Raw genomic sequence first — 17653 nt, 5'->3', positions numbered from 1 at the left:
AAATGAGCAGGGAATACTAACACTGATAGTGGATGGCTCAGGTACATTGCCCGGGCAGATGTGCTTGTCACTGGGGACAGAATGAAAGCTCTGCAGGTACACAGGCAGAATGCTGGTGAACTAGGACAGTCAGTTTTCTGGATTGGCCCACAGAGCCAGTCTCTAGGATCCTGGAAGTCTTTGGTGCCTGGAAGTCCAAAATGGCATGTCCAAATTCAAAGTCAATGTACATATATGTTACCAAATGGTACATTGGGAATCATTTCCTTGCAGCCATTTACAATAGAATTTATGAAAAACTATACATAAATAAAGACTGACAAACAACCAATGTGCAAAGAGTGCCAGAGAATGGTGAATCTGTGGAATTCTTTGCCACAGGCAGTTGTGGAGGCCAAGTCTTTATGTATATTTAAGGCAGATGTTGATAGAATATTAATTGGCAGCGCATGAAGGGATGCGGGGAGAAGGCAGGAGATTGGAACTGAGATGAAAATTGAATCAGCCATTATGAAATGGTGGAGCAAACTTAATGGGCCAAATAGCCTAATTCTGCCCCTATGTCTTATGGTCTAAAAGAAGACAAATTGTGAAAGTTAAAAAAAATACTGAGACATGAGTTGCAGAGTCCTTGAAAGTGAGTTTGTAGGTTGAGGAATCAATTCATGGTTGTAGTGAGTGAGGCTATCCATGCCACTTGAAGAGCCTGATGGTAGTAGGGTAAAAAATGTTTAACTCTGTTTGTGGAAGACCAGTGTATTATGCTGACCAATGTCATGACTTGTCTCCACCAGACCCATCCAGTGTTCATCCTCTGACTGGGTAGCACTCAACCCTCCCATCAGAGCACCCAGTGCAATACACTCCATACTGTTAGGAATCAAGCTGTCCAGTGGTCCAGTGACATCAGCAAAGGACTTCAAGTTGAATGGTCCAGGTTTTGAATCTGGCCAGCTCCTTGCGCGCTTTCTATCTGTGCTGGGTTGAGCATTGCGCTAGCAGCTCGGCCTCGTTAAAAAGAAACAGACTCATGCTAACGAAACGGCAAGTTGCCACCCAATGTGCCACAAGGTGCAGAGAGGAACAACAAAAACAAAACTTAGGACTCAATAAACAGTTGATATTAATTCTAATTTTGTGTCAACTGGGAATTCCCAGAAAGAACATTCTCTGTTTCCAAACTTAATGTCATTAAATAGGTCCAAGATCTATTGAGATTTGACGCTCTTTGTATTACGAAACTGAGAGATAAAGCAGTACAATTTCTGTGGAAAATATTGCCAGTTCAATTTGTACACAGGCTCCAAAAATAGCCTGTCACATTGGCATATCCTTCATTTCATCACTTGCAGCTAATCTGAGATCTGGAGACCAGCTGAGACACTGGGCTGCTGACCCGACCTTTCCCTTTAAAGGTCAAGCAATCCCAGAGGCATTCCAGTTAATTGTATCTTCCTGAGGAGAACAAGGAGGCACTATATTGTTTTTAAACTACGGGGACCAGGTCACACACTGGTTTTCTTTTAATCTAAAAAAATATTGTTTTAAATCTCTGTCACCTGAAGTATTGTGCACGTCACCTATTGTACTGGTCCATCTCCCAAGGAACCAGGCATAATCATGTATGAAAACAAGACATCTCAATGTACTGCTACTTTCATCTCTCCCTTTCTATAGGATACAAGAGGGAGATAGAAAATTTTGTTGAATGGTACCACAACAACCTCTCACTCAATGTCAGCAAAACCAAAGAGCTGATTATTGACAGCAGGAGAAAGAAACCAGAGTTTCATAAGCCAGCCCTCATTAGGGAACTAGGTGGAGAGGGTCTGTAACTTTAAATTCTTTGGTGTTATCGTATCAGAGGATCTGTCCTGACACCTGCGTGTAAGTGCCACCACAAAGAAGGTAAGACAGTGCCACAAATTTCTTAAAAGTTTGCACAGATTCAGCATGCCATGCAAAACTTCGACAACTTCTATAGATACACAATGGAGAGTACACTGAAAGGTTGCATCAGAGCCTGGTATTGAAACACCACTGCGCAGGAACAGAAAGTTTTCCAGAAAGTGGTGGATACAGCCCAGTTCATCACAGGGAAAGTTCTCCCCACCAAAGAGTATATTTGCAAGGAATGCTAATGCAAGAAAGCAACGTCTATCACCAAGGACCCCTACCATCCAGCTCTCTTCATACATCTATCATTAGGCGGGAAGTATAGGAACCTTAGGCCCTACACCACTAGGTTCAGAAACAGTCATTATTACTCTTCAAGCATCAGTCTCCTGAACCAGCGTGGATAACTTCACTCACCTCAACTCTGAACTGATTCCACAACCCAAAGACTCACTTTCAAAGATTCCATCAGTCATGTTCTCAGTATTATTTATTTATTTATTTATTAGACAATTTGTCTTCTTTTGCACATTGGTTATTTGTCAGTCTTAATGTATTTTTTCATAAATTCTATTGCATTTTCTTTATTTTCCTGTAAATGCCTGCAAGAAAATGAATCTCAAGGTCAAATATGGTGACATATAGGTACTTGGATAATAAATTTGACTTTGACATTTTGCGTCTTAGTAGATTTTTCTCTCAAGTTTTCTTTCTCCTATGATTTTCTTTCTCACCTCTTTCACACAGGAAATGGAATGGCATTAGGAAAATCAGACACCAAGAACTCAGCAAGTCAGACAGCATCTATGGAAATGAATAAACTACTGCCATTTCAGGCCAAGACCTTTGATTGTAATGAGGACAGGTCTCGGCCCAAAACATCGAATGTTTATTGATGTCCATAGATGCTGCTTGACCTGCTGAGTTCCTCCAGCATTTTGTGTGTGTTGGTCTGAATTTCCAGCATCTGCAGAATCTTGTGTTCAAAAACAGACACCAGAGCCTTCTGGGAAATTTAGCCTGAGGTGAGAGCAGCAGTAAAATTGTGGTCTCCAACAGCTTCCCTTCCAAATTAACTTGCTTTGCTTGCATCCCACATGCCTCAGTACATATTCTGCCTTCCATCAATGGTTCAGTCCAACCTTTATCTCATTTCTTCACAGTTGAACGACATATGCATACATCTGTCTTCCTTGCCTCACCTCATCTGTTACTCTCTTTTCACCCTCCCTCCAAACACTATCCCTGAGAGTTTCCTGAGGAAGTTCCTTTCAACCAGGAAATTTCAAGCTTTTACTTCATCGCCTTGTTTCCAAATATGCACTGCATTTAGTTCTAATCATTCCAAGTAAAGGAAGGATGTCTAGATTTTGGAGAGGGTGCAGAAGTTTACCAAAATGTTGCCTGGATTAAAGAGTATGTGCAATGAGGAGCGGATGGACAAATATGGGTTGTTTTCACTGGATAAGCAGAAGCTGAAGGGAGACTTGATAGAAGTTTATAAGGGAACTCGAGGCAAAGGAGCCATTAGGAGGTAGTGACCATAATATGATAAATTTTAATCTACAATTTGAGAGGGAGAAGGGAAAATCGGAAGTGTCAGTATTACAGTTGCACAAAGGGGACTATGGACCCATGAGGGAGGAGCTGGCAAAAGTTGACTGGAAAGATACCCTAGCAGGGATGACAGTGGAACAACAATGGCAGGTATTTCTGGGAATAATACAGAAGGTGCAGGATCAGTTCATTCCAAAGAGGAAGAAAGATTCTAAGGGGAGTAAGGGGCGACCGTGGATGACAAGGGAAGTCAAGAACAGTATAACAATAAAAGAGAGGAAGTATAACATAGCAAGGATGAGCGGGGAGCCAGAGGATTGGGAGACTTCTAAGGAGCAACAGAAGATAACTAAAAAGGCAATATGGGGGGAAAAGATGAGGTACGAAAGTAAGCCAGCCAAGAATATAAAGGAGGATAGTAATAGCTTCTTTAGGTATGTGAAGAGGAAAAAATTCGTTAAGACCAAAGTTGGGCCCTTGAAGACAGAAACAGGTGAAATTATTATGGGGAACAAGGAAATGGGAGACAAGCTGAACAGGTACTTTGGATCTGTCTTCACTTGGGAAGACACAAACAGTCTCCAAGATGTAATAGTAGCCAGAGGGCCTAGGGCTAACGGAGGAACAGAAAGAAATTTGCATTAGGCAGAAAATGGTGTTGGGTAAACTGATAGGACTGAAGGGTGATAAATCCCCAGGGCCTGATGGTCTGCATCCTAGGGTACTTAAGGAGGTGGCTCTAGAAATCGTGGACGCATTGGTAATCATTTTCCAGTGTTCTATAGATTCAGGATCAGTTCCTGTGGATTGGAGGGTAGCTAATGTTATTCCACTTTTTAAGAAAGGAGGGAGAGAGAAAATAGGCAATTATAGACCAGTTAGTCTGACATCAGTGGTGGGGAAGATGCTGGAGTCAATTATAAAAGATGAAATAGTGGCATATTTGAATAGCAGTGGCAGGATAGGTCCGAGTCAGCATGGATTTATGAAGGGGAAATCATGCTTGACTAATCTTCTGGAATTTTTTGAGGATGTAACTATGAAAATGGACATGGGAAAGCCAGTGGATGAAGTGCACCAGGGCTTTCAGAAAACCTTTGATAAGATCCCACATGGGAGGTTAGTGGGCAAAATTGGAGCACATGGTATTGGGGGTAGGGCACTGACATGGACAGAAAATTGGTTGGCAGACAGGAAACAAAGAGTAGGGATTAACGGGTCCTTTTCAGAATGGCAGGCAGTGACTAGTGGGGTACCACAAGGCTCAGTGCTGGGACCGCAGCTATTTACAATATACATTAATGATTTAGGCGAAAGGATTAAAAGTAACATTAGCAAATTGGCAGATGACACAAAGTTGGGTGACAGTGTGAAATGTGAGAAGGATGTTATGAGAATACAGGGTGACTTGGACAGGTTGGGTGAGTGGGCATGGCAGATGCAGTCTAATGTGGATAAATGTGAGGTTATCCAATTTGGCAAGAACAGGAAGGCAGATTACTACCTGAATGGTGTCAAGTTAGGAAAAGGGGAAGTACAATGAGATCTGGGTATCCGTGTTCATCAGTCTCTGAAAGTAAGCATGCAGGTACAGCAGGCAGTGACGAAAGCTAATGTCATGTTGGCCTTCATAACAAGGGGAGTTGAGTATAGGAGTAAAGAGGTCCTTCTGCAGTTGTACAAGGCCCTGTTGAGACCCCACCTGGAGTATTGTGTGCAGTTTTGGTCTCCAAATTTGAGGAAGGACATTCTTGATATGGAGTGAGTGCAGTGTAGGTTCACTGGGTTAATTCCAGGGATGGCGGGAATGTCATATGTTCAAAGATTGGAGCGACTGGGCTTGTATACACTGGAATTTAAAAGGATGAGAGGGGATCTGATTGAAACATATAAGATTATTAAGGGATTGGACATGCTAGAGGCAGGAAACATGTTCCTGATGTTGGGGGAGTCCAGATCCAGAGGCCATAGTTTAATAATAAGGGGTAGACAATTTAGAACGGAGTTGAGGAAAACCTTTTTCATACAGAGGGTTGTGGATCTGTGGAATGCTCTGCCTAAGAAAACAGTGGAGGCCAATTCTCTGGATTCTTTCAAGAAAAAGTTAGATAGAGGTCTTAAAGATAGCAGAGTCAAGGGATATGGAGAGAAGGCAGGAACAGGGTACTGATTGTGGATGATCAGCCATGATCACAGTGAATGGCAGTGCTGGCTCAAAGGGCCGAATGGCCTACTCCTGCACCTATTGTCTATTGTCTATTATGAGGATATAGAATAGACAGCCAGTATCTTTTTACCTGAATTGAAAAGTCTAATATCAGAAAGCATGCAGTTAAGATGAGAGTTCAAAGGAGATGTGTGGGGCAAGTTTTGTTTTTATATAGGGACTGGAGTGCATTGCCAGGGATTGCCAGGGACAGTGTGGAGGCAAATAGAAGCATTTAAGATATTCTCAGATGAGCACATGACTGAAAAAAGAATGGAGGGATACAGTCTTGTTTCGGGAGAATGGGTTAGTTCAGCAGACTTTTAACTCCCAGTTTAACTAGTTTGGTGCAATATCATGGACTGAGGTTCTGTTCTATGTTGGTTTCCAGAATGTTTAGTTTTGCTCTCAAACATTAAAAATATATTTCTATTTCAATCAAAGCACAAAATTAAAAGCTCACCTTTTTCTGAGGTGTACATGATGAACCCTTACCCCTTCAGCAATAAAACAAAGGTGTGAGCAATTTATTGGCTTCAAACCTGAACTGTTAGCAGTGAGGAGGATGCTAAGAGGATGCAGGGTGACTTGGATAGGTTGGGTGAGTGGGCAAATTCATGGCAGATGCAATTTAATGTGGATAAATGTGAAGTTATCCACTTTGGTGGCAAAAATAGGAAAACAGATTATTATCTGAATGGTGGCCGATTAGGAAAAGGGGAGGTGCAACGAGACCTGGGTGTCATTATACACCAGTCATTGAAAGTGGGCATGCAGGTACAGCAGGTGGTGAAAAAGGCGAATGGTATGCTGGCATTTATAGCGAGAGGATTCGAGTACAGGAGCAGGGAGGTACTACTGCAGTTGTACAAGGCCTTGGTGAGACCACACCTGGAGTATTGTGTGCAGTTTTGGTCCCCTAATCTGAGGAAAGACATCTTTGCCATAGAGGGAGTACAAAGAAGGTTCACCAGATTGATTACTGGGATGGCAGGACTTTCATATGAAGAAAGACTGGATGAATTGGGCTTGTACTCGTTGGAATTTAGAAGATTGAGGGGGGGATCTGATTGAAACATATAAGATCCTAAAGGGATTGGACAGGCTAGATGCAGGAAGATTGTTCCCGATGTTGGGGAAGTCCAGAACGAGGGGTCACAGTTTGAGGATAGAGGGGAAGCCTTTTAGGACCGAGATTAGGAAAAACTTCTTCACACAGAGAGTGGTGAATCTGTGGAATTCTCTGCCACAGGAAACTGTTGAGGCCAGTTCATTGGCTATATTTAAGAGGGAGTTAGATATGGCCCTTGTGGCTATGGGGGTCAGGGGGTATGGAGGGAAGGCTGGGGCGGGGTTCTGAGTCGGATGATCAGCCATGATCATAATAAATGGCGGTGCAGGCTCGAAGGGCCGAATGGCCTACTCCTGCACCTATTTTCTATGTTTCTATGTTTCTATAATCTGCACCTTGCTCCCTCTCCACACTGCCCCATTTCAATGAACTTTTTGAAGTTTATGGATAACAAATTCAGACCAAAGCTTTTCAATGTATTCTCTACTTTGAAGGAAACTAACCACATGAAAATAACAGGAGGTAAAGAAAACTCTCTCAACATCTACCTGATTGAACAGCTTGGAGGCACTGCGGAGATCAAAGATCACAAAGTAACCTACATATACTTCATAAAGGCAGAAGCCAAGTCAGAGGTATCAACTCCAGAGCCAGGCTTCTGGAGAATCTGAGGTCATCAAACATAATGCAATGAAAACATAACACAGAGGCTATTGAGATTTTTTTCTAAAAGCAGACAGAACTGTTCTGGCCAATAGCAAGTGACTCCCATAGAAGCAGGCAGATATCAGCTATTCACGCGCAGCCAAATGCAAGAGTCTAACATTCCTGATGGTCAGATACTGGCACATCTGTCTACCTGCTCCATCACCAGTGGACCAGCAATTCACCAAAAAGAGACTCCGGATGAATTTTACTTTGCCCACAACCCCCAGCTTAGCATGGGGACGGGGGAGGGTTTGTAAACTAGTACAATAATAGAAGTCTGCTTGAAAAGTAGTCACTGAATAGGTAGGAAAAACAAAAAAAATATTTAATTTAGAGAGGTGATGTGAGGGCCTCTGTCGGTCAGGGTTGATCATGGATATTGTGTCCTCACTGTTTAGATACGCAAGCCTGGGCAGTATGATATGGAGAGCAAGCTGTTGCCCATGTAGCATGTTCCCCCTCTCCATGCATCTGATGAGCCCAAAGGAATGGCACAGACTGATACAGTTTGGTACCAGCAGCATCGCAGGAGTTGCCAGTCAGCATTGGACTCATTGTAGGAGTACCTTAGGGCAGTGGTCTCTATCCTTTTTAGCACCACGGACCATTTTAATATTGACAATATTCTTGCGGACTGGCCGACAGAGGTGGGGGGTGGGGTGTTTATCACGATGGAATATAGATGATAAGTCAACTATAAGTCAATTATAAGTGGCTAATACACTCAATTTTGTTTCTAAAAGGGTTTATCTAACAAATTTAATATTAAACACATAGTGCATATTTTCCTCCCATGAATATAGTGATAAGTCAATTATAAGTCACTTACAAGTCAATAGCATCATAACATTTTAAGTAACATTTGGATATTAAACACACAGCACATATTTTCCTTGTATGAACATATAAAATCATTGAAACATACCAATATCACTGAATCAGTGGGAGCCCTGGGCTTGTTTCCCTGCAACAAGATGGTCCCATTGAGGGGTGATGGGAGACAGCGATACTCGAAGGGGGTTCCTTATGTCCGGTCTAAACGCAATTTAGTTTTCGTTGCATTCATTACAGAAAACCCCACTTTGCAGAGATATGAAGTTGGAAATGGAAGCAACATTTTCAGTGCTTTTGTGGCTATCTCAGGATATTCAGCCTTGACTTTGATCCAGAATGCCGGCAGAGATGTTACGTCAAACATACTTTTCAGCCCACTGTCATTTGCAAGCTCGAGGAGTTGATCTTCTTCCCGCGCTGACATGGATGATTCACTGGGGACATTCACAAATGGATCATGGACCTATTCCTTTACATATCTTGGGTCATTTGCGGTTGGGAGGTAACGCTCGAATTCTGTCAACAGCAAAGATAGGTGTTCGCACACCAGCTGTGGGTCTCAGTCTCTCCCAAATTCCCAGCTAATGTTGGGAACATGTCAAATATGCCCCTGTCCACTCGCCGTCCTCACAGTCCCAGTTTGGCTTTGAAAGCAGACACTTTATCTGCCAACTTGAAGACAGTTGTCATTCTCCCCTGAAGTGACAAATTGAGTTCATTGAACAGGTTGAAGATGTCACACAGATAAGCGAGTTTTGCTATCCACTCCTCGTCACTGAAGTGTGCTGCCAGTGGTGACTTTTTTTCTGATAGAAATCTCTGTAGCTGCTCTCTTAACTCAAAAACCCTGGTCAGGGCTCTCCCCCTTGATAGCCACCTGACTTCAGTGTGTAACAGAAGGCATTTGTGCTCTGCATCCATTTCCTCGCAAAGCTGCTCAAACAGACATGAGTTAAGGGTTTTTGCATTGATGTGACAGATAACTTCAACAACTTCACTCAATACGCTGTTAAGATCAGGTGACATTTTTCGGCTAGCTAGCATTTCCCTGTGTATGACACAGTGTGTAAACTGGCTTTCAGGAGCAACCTCTCTGACTCGGGTAGTGAAATCAGACAGCCATCCAGTCATAGCTGCAGCCCCGTCTGTGCATATTCCAACACAGAATGATCAGTTCAGTTTGACTTACATATAGTCATTCAAAGACTTGAATAGTTCTGCCCCAGTTGTGTTAGTTGGTAGCGGCAGTGCACACAACTTATCCTCGTGCACATCATCTTGATATATATATCCCACATAAACCAGCACTATTGCCTTGTTGTCGACATCAGTAGACTCGTCGACCTGGATAGCACACCATGGTGACTTGTTAAGCCATTCCAACAGCTGTGCTTCGATGTCCTCCGCTATGTCATTGATTCTCCTTGAAACTGTGGTAGCTGAAAGAGAAACCTGTGCCACCTTGTTAGCTGCAGCTTCTCCCAACAGTTCATGGCACATGCCCTTGGCAGCAGGCAGAATCAATTCTTCACCAACACTGAAAGGCTTCTTAGCCTTAGCAATACGGCTCGACAGTAAGTATGATGCTCTCAGAGCACAGCATTGGTGGAGGTGTTGGCTCTCAGCACTTGCTTCTGTCCTGCTTGCTCACGTTTTTTCCGCTCAAAAAACTCAACGGGTTTGTCTTTAAGTGCAGGGTGCTTTGACTCAAGGTGCTGAAGCAGTTTTGAGGACTTCATTGCCTCATTAGACAGCTTGTCTCCACATATCACACACAAGGGGGCTTGGAGTGTGCGAGTCACCAGTCGCAATAAAGCCATATTTTATGTACGGCTCATCGTATTTTCTATTGAAGGAAGCTTTCTTTTTTTTTGCAGCCTCAGCCTCAGCTGTCTCCGCATTATCATCATCGTTGGGCCTTTTATGTCCCCTACCACCTCTTCCAAAGAAACTCTCAAGCGATGTTTGTTTTTAACTTATCAAATAGTTGTAGGTTATACCGACTGATGACCTCGTGTGCGTTCAAGTTCAACAGTGGTGGTGACAGGGAATGAGGAAAGGTGCAGCTGACTCAAGTCATTTCATATCGCCAAATCATATCGTTTCCTCGCGGCCTGGTAATGGTCCACGGCTTGGTGGTTGGGGACCCTGCCTTAGGGACTCCAGCTCTGGACTTGTCCATCAGGGTTTGCTCCCAAAGCCTTCCCCATAAGTGGGTATAGCCGCAAAACAGTGGAAGTTTGAGATCAGAATTTTCCTTCTCCTAGATGAGCCGCCAACCACGGCTGATGAGCCCCATCTGCCCAAAGCAACTGGATTTAGGGTGCCAGTAACCCGCCTTTGTCTCTTCTCCAGTCAGTAGAGATGGTTCCGCCAGGCTTTGTACCGAAGTCACAAGTGAAGGCTAGGAGCAGGACTTGGCTGTCAGCCATTAGGAGCATTTAATAGGTAGTGGGAGCTTGTGCCTATTAGCACCCCCAACTAGAAAAACCTTAAGGTATACTTTCCCTGAATGTTTTTACCCCTTTGTAGTTTAAAATTTTAACTATTTAAATCGATTTCAATTGATATTAAATGTCTTTGGCAGTGAGCAAATGTCCCTTCCCCTTAAAAATCACCTGATAGCTGTTCACAGTCTGAGCTGTTAGGGTATTGTCAGGCTTCAGGATATGATACCTGAAACCTGTTCACAGCTAACCCAGCTTCACTGGACACAAGAGCAACAAAATACTGGAGGAACTCAGCAGGTCAGGCAGAAATTAGAAGTTAACATTTCAGGTCTTGACCTGAAACATTGACTGTTCATTTCCCTCCATTGATGCTGTCTCACCCATTGAGTTCCTGCAGCAATTTATGTGCTCAAGATTTCCAACATCTGTATAATCTCTTGCATCTCCACTCATTGGACTTATAATGCATCCAGGCTGGTGGTGTTCAGTGGCGATGCAGAGACAGTTCGCTTAACCCTCTGCATCTGAAGACAGTATGAAAGGATATAAACTGTGTTTACCAAGCTTGAGGAGTGTGCAGGGTCAGGATTTAAGGTAGAAAAAAAGCTTCTAAATGAGGTGTGGCTTAAAAAAATGAAGGCAACGCGCCTGTAGAAACAAAGGAGCCAGCTAAAGGGAAAACTGATAAATCTCTGAGAGATAACTACTATAAACATCATTATTTTATATCAGATAGAGAGATTCCTCTAATTCTCAAAACTACATTTTTTACAGCAAATAGGTTCTAGCAATATTAGTTTAGTGAAACTCATGGTTCATAAAATTTGAGTTAACTGATAAACTTTGCTTCATGTGCTCAAAACAATGTGTAATGAGATCAGTAGATTTCTCCTGGGAGGGTTCATGATATGCACGTGCTACATTGCTTTAAGGACAAGTCTGTTAAAACACCAAACGCAAATTGAATTATCCTACTGCTAAGACCTTAAAAGGTCATGACATTTAACTTAGTCAAATAAATTGAAGTTCTAGTTATTCGAAGTTGGATAGTAACTAGTTCAGAAAAGTTACTGACCTGCAAAATGCGAGGGAACAATTTAAAACTGTTGAGCACTTACTCCTGTGGAATTCTGCATTAGTATTTTTTTCTGACAAAGCAATAAATTGATTTGAACTAGATGCCTTATGAGAATAGGTTGACTGAACTTGGCCTTTTCTCCTTGGGGCGACAGAGGATGAGAGGTGACCTGATAGAGGTATATAAGATGATAAGTGGCATTGATCATGTTGATAGCCTGAGGCTTTTTCCCAGAGCTGAAATGGCTGACACAAGGTGGCATAGCTTTTAAGTGCTTTGAAGTAGGTACAAGGGGGATGTCAGAGATAAGTTTTTTACACAGAGAGTGCTGGGTGAGTGGAATGCAATGCCAGTGACAGTGGGAGAGGCGGATATAGTAGGGTATTTTAAGAGACTCCTGGATAGGTACATGGAGCTTAGAAAAATAGAGAGCTATACGATAGGGTAATTCTAGGCAATTTCTAGAGTAGGTTAGATGGTCGGCACAATATTGTGGACTGAAGGACCTGTAATGTGCTGTAGATTTCTATGATTCTGTGAAACCTTTGGAGTCTGAAAGAAATACAGATGTTTGAGATACATTGCTTTTTCACTAACTGCCTATTTTAAATCCTTAAAGATGAAATCTTGTTTGAAACCATCAGTTTTTTTAAACCTATTATCTCTATAATGACTCTTTAAAAAGCTTATTGAATGATGTGCAACTGAGTTTTTAAATGGCATACGGAGCAATAATTAAAAATCACTCTTGCTCCAAAAAGCTAATTCCATGTGTGAAGTCTAATTTACTCAGCATAAATATTTCAGAATTTCTTCTTCAGGGAAGTTTGTAATGTTTCTGTTTTGCTATAAATATCATGTTGTGTCCCATACTCTTTACATTGCTCCTTACTTCCTGGTTTGGTGACTATAATAATTATTCAATATGATTAGCTCTTTGGCAGAGTCAATGTGGTTGGACAGCAGAGACTTTATGGAGAGTCAGAACCAAGTTTAATATCCATATGTCATGCATTTAGTTGTCTTGCAGCAGTAGGACAATGCAATACATAAAGGAAAACTATAAATCAGTGGTCCTCAACCACCGGGCTGCAAAGCATGTGCTACCGGGCCGCGAGGAAACGATATGAGTCAGCTGCACCTTTCCTCATTCCCTGTCACACACTGTTGAACTTGAACACCGCGCCTCCCACCGCACCCCCCCGCCCCCACCGTCGGCCAGTCCGCAAAAATATTGTCAATATAGAACCGGTCCGCAGTGCAAAAAAGGTTGGGACCCCTGCTATAAATTACAATTATATATATTTATATAACATTAGTGGTGCAAAAGAAAGCAAAAATAGTGAGGTAATGTTCATGGGTTGGTTCATTATCTATTCACGAATCTAATGGCGGAGGGGAAGAAGCTGTTCCTAAAATGTGTGCCTTCAGGCTCCTGTACCTCCTCCCTGATGAGAGCAATGAGAAGAGGATACATCCTGGGTGATGAGGGTCTGTAATGGTGGGTGCCTCCTGTTTGAGGCAATGCCTTTTGAAAATGTCCTTGAAGCTCAGGAGGCTAGTGTCTATTATGGAACTGACTGAGTTTGCAATCCTCTGCAGCTATTTCTGATCCTGTGCAGTGGCTCCTCCATTTCAGATGGTGATGCAACCAGTTAGAATCTTCTGCATGTTACATCTGTAAAAACTTGCTCGGCTCTTTGGTGGCACAAATCACCTCAAACTCTTAATGAAATATAGCCAGAGGCATGCCTTCTTGATAACTGTATCAATATAATGAGCCCAGGATAGAATTTCAGATATGTCGACACCCAGGAACTTGAAACTGCTCACACTTTTCACTGTTGATGAGGACCAGCAGTGTGTGTTCTTGACTTCCCCTTTCTGAAATTCACAAACAATTCCTTGGTCTTACTGATATTGAGTGGAAGGTTGTTGTTGCAACACCACTCAAACCAGCTGCTATATTTCACACTTGTATGCCACCTCGTCACCATCTGAGATTCTGCCAACAATAGATGCATCATCGACAAATTTATAGATGGTGTTTGAGCTGAGTCACACAGTCATGGGTGTACAGGGAGTATAGCAATAGGGCTAAGCACATATCTTTGAGATGCACCAGTGTTGATTGTCAACAAGAAGATGAGGAGATTGCCACCAGAATGAAATCCATGATGGAAATGAGAATTTGCACAACACGGCAATTGTTAAAGCTTGTGGATAGTCCTTCTTGGGCACCCTTACATTGCCAGTGATCACAAAATCCAGCTTAATATGTAGAATGACTGTGTAAAACTGTTTACAACGCTGACATTTAGCAGGTGGACACTGAAATGTCAAGAAGCTTAAGGACATTGTACTCCGACCTCTTTTACCAGGTGGCACAAGCAAGTAGTTATTAATCACATTGATAAACTGATGGGTTGTTTTACTTTGCAATTTCATAATTTGTTATTGCTTGTATATATAGGTTTAGCTCTGACTATCTTGCAGAGCTGATAATGCATTGTTCACAAGACCCTTAACATTTGGAATGCCAACCATAAGATAAAAAGCTCCACTGAAGAAATGTCATTTCCACTTTTTGCCGAGACCCCAATCAGCGCCTCTACAAACTGCACCCCTGAGAAAAAATAAACTAATATTTTGAATATTAAATCAATACAGTGAACACAGTAATCCTACCAGAAAACAACATGCAAATGATAATGGCAACTGATTTTCAGTAGATGCTTGACTGACTCACTTAGTCAAGAATATAGTTTTTGAACTCCTAATTATTATCTGATAGGATTTGTAATCTTCTGTATAATCAAGAAACAAGTCTGGAATCAATTAAAATGTGATGAGGAGAAATCGTATTTTGATTACTTACAGGTTCTAAGTGAAGCAGTAAAAAAGCCAACTACAGTCAGACTTTGTTATCTATCTTCCCAAATGATATACAATTGTGCAAATATAGCAAAACAATTTTTTCTTTAACTAGTTGACTATTACCTTAATAAAGTGGCAACATAATGTTCAATACTAATAATATATAGTTAAATTGATATTTGTCTTTAACATCCAACTAGGTAAGGTGCTAAATTTTACTGTCTGCTTTAATATGAACAATATACTGAAGTTTCTTCAGAATATTCTATATTCTCAGCAACTCCCACTCCAGTGAACCATGAACTGTTCCTCTTACCAAGATTAATATTAAATTCTTAAACATCCTGCATAACTGCAACTATTTTCCCATTATTCATAGCTCAGAATTCACACAGATTCTCTGCTCTGTTCCTTCATGAATGAAAGCATTAATTTATCCTGATCAGCACTTCCATTTTCTTATGCAATGATTTCAATACCTTTTCCTTTTTTAATCTCTTCAAAGGATGCTATCCACCAGTCGCATGTTATAGTTACAGCCTTTGTTCATTAGCCCTGGTTCACACCGATGCATCATTTATTCTACTTCATAGTCAGTGGCTCAAATTATCTCACAATTATTACTTTCAATTCAATTCTCATTCCTTTCAAATCTATGAAGATCTGTTTTTGGCCCAACTAATTTCACTTCTATTCACATTGGAGATCTGATTGACGTGTTTATTTTCGCTTTACAACTACCTGTAAGGTGTTGGCAATTCACTTTTTAACAGCTGGAAGTCCTCCACTAGACTATGAGATCTAGGAGAAGAGTTAGGCTATTCCGTCCATTGAGTATGCCAGTAAATCATGGCTGCTTTTATTCAACCCCATTCTCTCAAGCTCTCCCATAACCCTTAACTCCCTTACCAATCAAGAATCTGTAAACCTCTGTGATATTTGGCCTAATCTCAAATAATAATGAGGCAGCCTAAAGAGAAGAAGTCATCACCCTGACACAGTGGGGTTAAAAGAACAACCTCTCCCTCAAACCCTCAATGTCGCCAAAACAAAGCAGCTGGTTTTGGACTACAGGAGGAACGGAGACATGGATCTGGGGTTGAGAGGGTGAACAGCTTTAAGTTCCTCGGCATAAACATCTCCGAGGATCTCACATGGTCTGTATATACCAGCTGTGTGGTGAAAAAGGCGCAACAGGTTGAAGAAGTTTGGTATGGGTCCCCAAATCCGAAGAACTTTCTACAGGGGCACAACTGAGAGCATCCTTACTGACTGCATCACTGCCTAGAATGGTAACTGTACTTCCCTCAATTGCAGGACCCTGCAGAGAGTGGTGTGGACAACCCAGCGCATCTGTAGATGCAAACTTCCCACAGGACATTTACAAAGGGGCCCGAAGGATCATTGGGGACCCGAGTCACCCCAGCCGCAAACTGTTCCAGCTGCTACCATCCAGGGAACGGTACCACAGGACTAAAGCCAAGACCTACAGGCTCGGGGACTGCTTCTCCCACCAGGCCATCAGGCTGATTAATTCATGCTGACACAACTGTATTTCTACGTTATATTGTTGTAGATACTATTTATTATAAATTACTATAAATTGCACCTTGCACATTTAGATGGAGACGTAATGTAAAGAATTTTAATCCTCATGTATATAAAGGATGTAAGTAATAAAGTCAATTCAATAAATACACACAATAACAGCTCTTCGTGGTAGCAAGTTCCACAGATTCAGTATAAAAATAGTATATGTAAATAAAAAATAAAATAGTTTACTGTATGTGCAGTGTATACAAGGTGAACAAATATCACACTTAGAAATGTTTCAGATATTTGTAGTCCAAGATTCTACATGGTTGCACTTAAGCTGATCCTTAGTTCATTGAACAGTGAAATTATGCAATTACCTGCCAATCCTATTTTTTCTCCTAAATGTTCTTTCAACTATAAACATTTCAGTTAGATAGTTTCATTTCTGACCTGGCTGAAAAATAGAACATTACATTACTCTGCCATTACTATGAAAAGACCCTGGCTCCTTGACAATTCATGGCAGCAGTAGCCTGAGGAACAAAACCAACTAGAAAGTCATTCTACAGTGCTAACAATCCCATGGCAATCCTTTCCACATGTTTGCTGCTGGCATTTGGAATAAAGTCAGTTGTAGCTTGCCTCTCAAGCTCCAGATGTACTCAATATTCACCTCATAAATGGAAAGTTACAAACTAGATGGTTTAAATTTATTTGAAAAGATAAGGTACATTTGAAGTTATTTTTACCATTTTAATTTTGTTGCACATACTAATTCCAATGACTTTTTTATTTCCACCACTGTAAATAATGTTAGAATTAACATATTTTTAATAAATCTAATTTATTTGTCATTTATTTTCAAGTAAGTATTCTCAAATACAGGTCAATTGTTTAAGTAACCTCTAAAGACAGCTTTTGTTACAGAAAGACAAATATGTGAACTAAGGGGGAGCTGAAGATAAATTATCTATTCAAAGAGTAAATCTCAGCCACACAGCTGGCCAATTGTTTAGCTCATGGACTTTCTTTCTATTTTTATTATAACCTTTTTTGCTGTTTTGTAATCTTTATAAGATGCCAACCAATGAGATTTTGATTTTGTTGGCAGGAAAACATGGGCAATATCAATTTATGGTAAGTGATGGAGAGGTTTCTTTGTTCTCTAAGCTGCGATATAAACCCCCATGACCTTGATCCACATAAGAGGCTACAATGGCAAGAGCAGGCTGTCAGTTTTTGATTACATTTACATTCCCGTAGTTGCGGAGTCTTCCTAAAGACTCCTCAAGTCTTCAACTTGAAATATCTTTGCATCAAAAATGGAATTCAATGCTCTGTGGCACCAGGAATGCTAGCAATGTTCTGGTAACCAAAGACAGACATCGATAGAGGATGAAACAGAAGACAGGAGGAGAAAGATTGTTGGTTGAAAAGGT

The sequence above is a fragment of the Mobula hypostoma genome, chromosome 19 (assembly GCF_963921235.1).
Source record: "Mobula hypostoma chromosome 19, sMobHyp1.1, whole genome shotgun sequence".
Taxonomy (NCBI): domain Eukaryota; kingdom Metazoa; phylum Chordata; class Chondrichthyes; order Myliobatiformes; family Myliobatidae; genus Mobula; species Mobula hypostoma.
The sequence above is the reverse complement of the archived record's forward strand: the minus strand, read 5'-3'. Positions refer to the sequence as shown.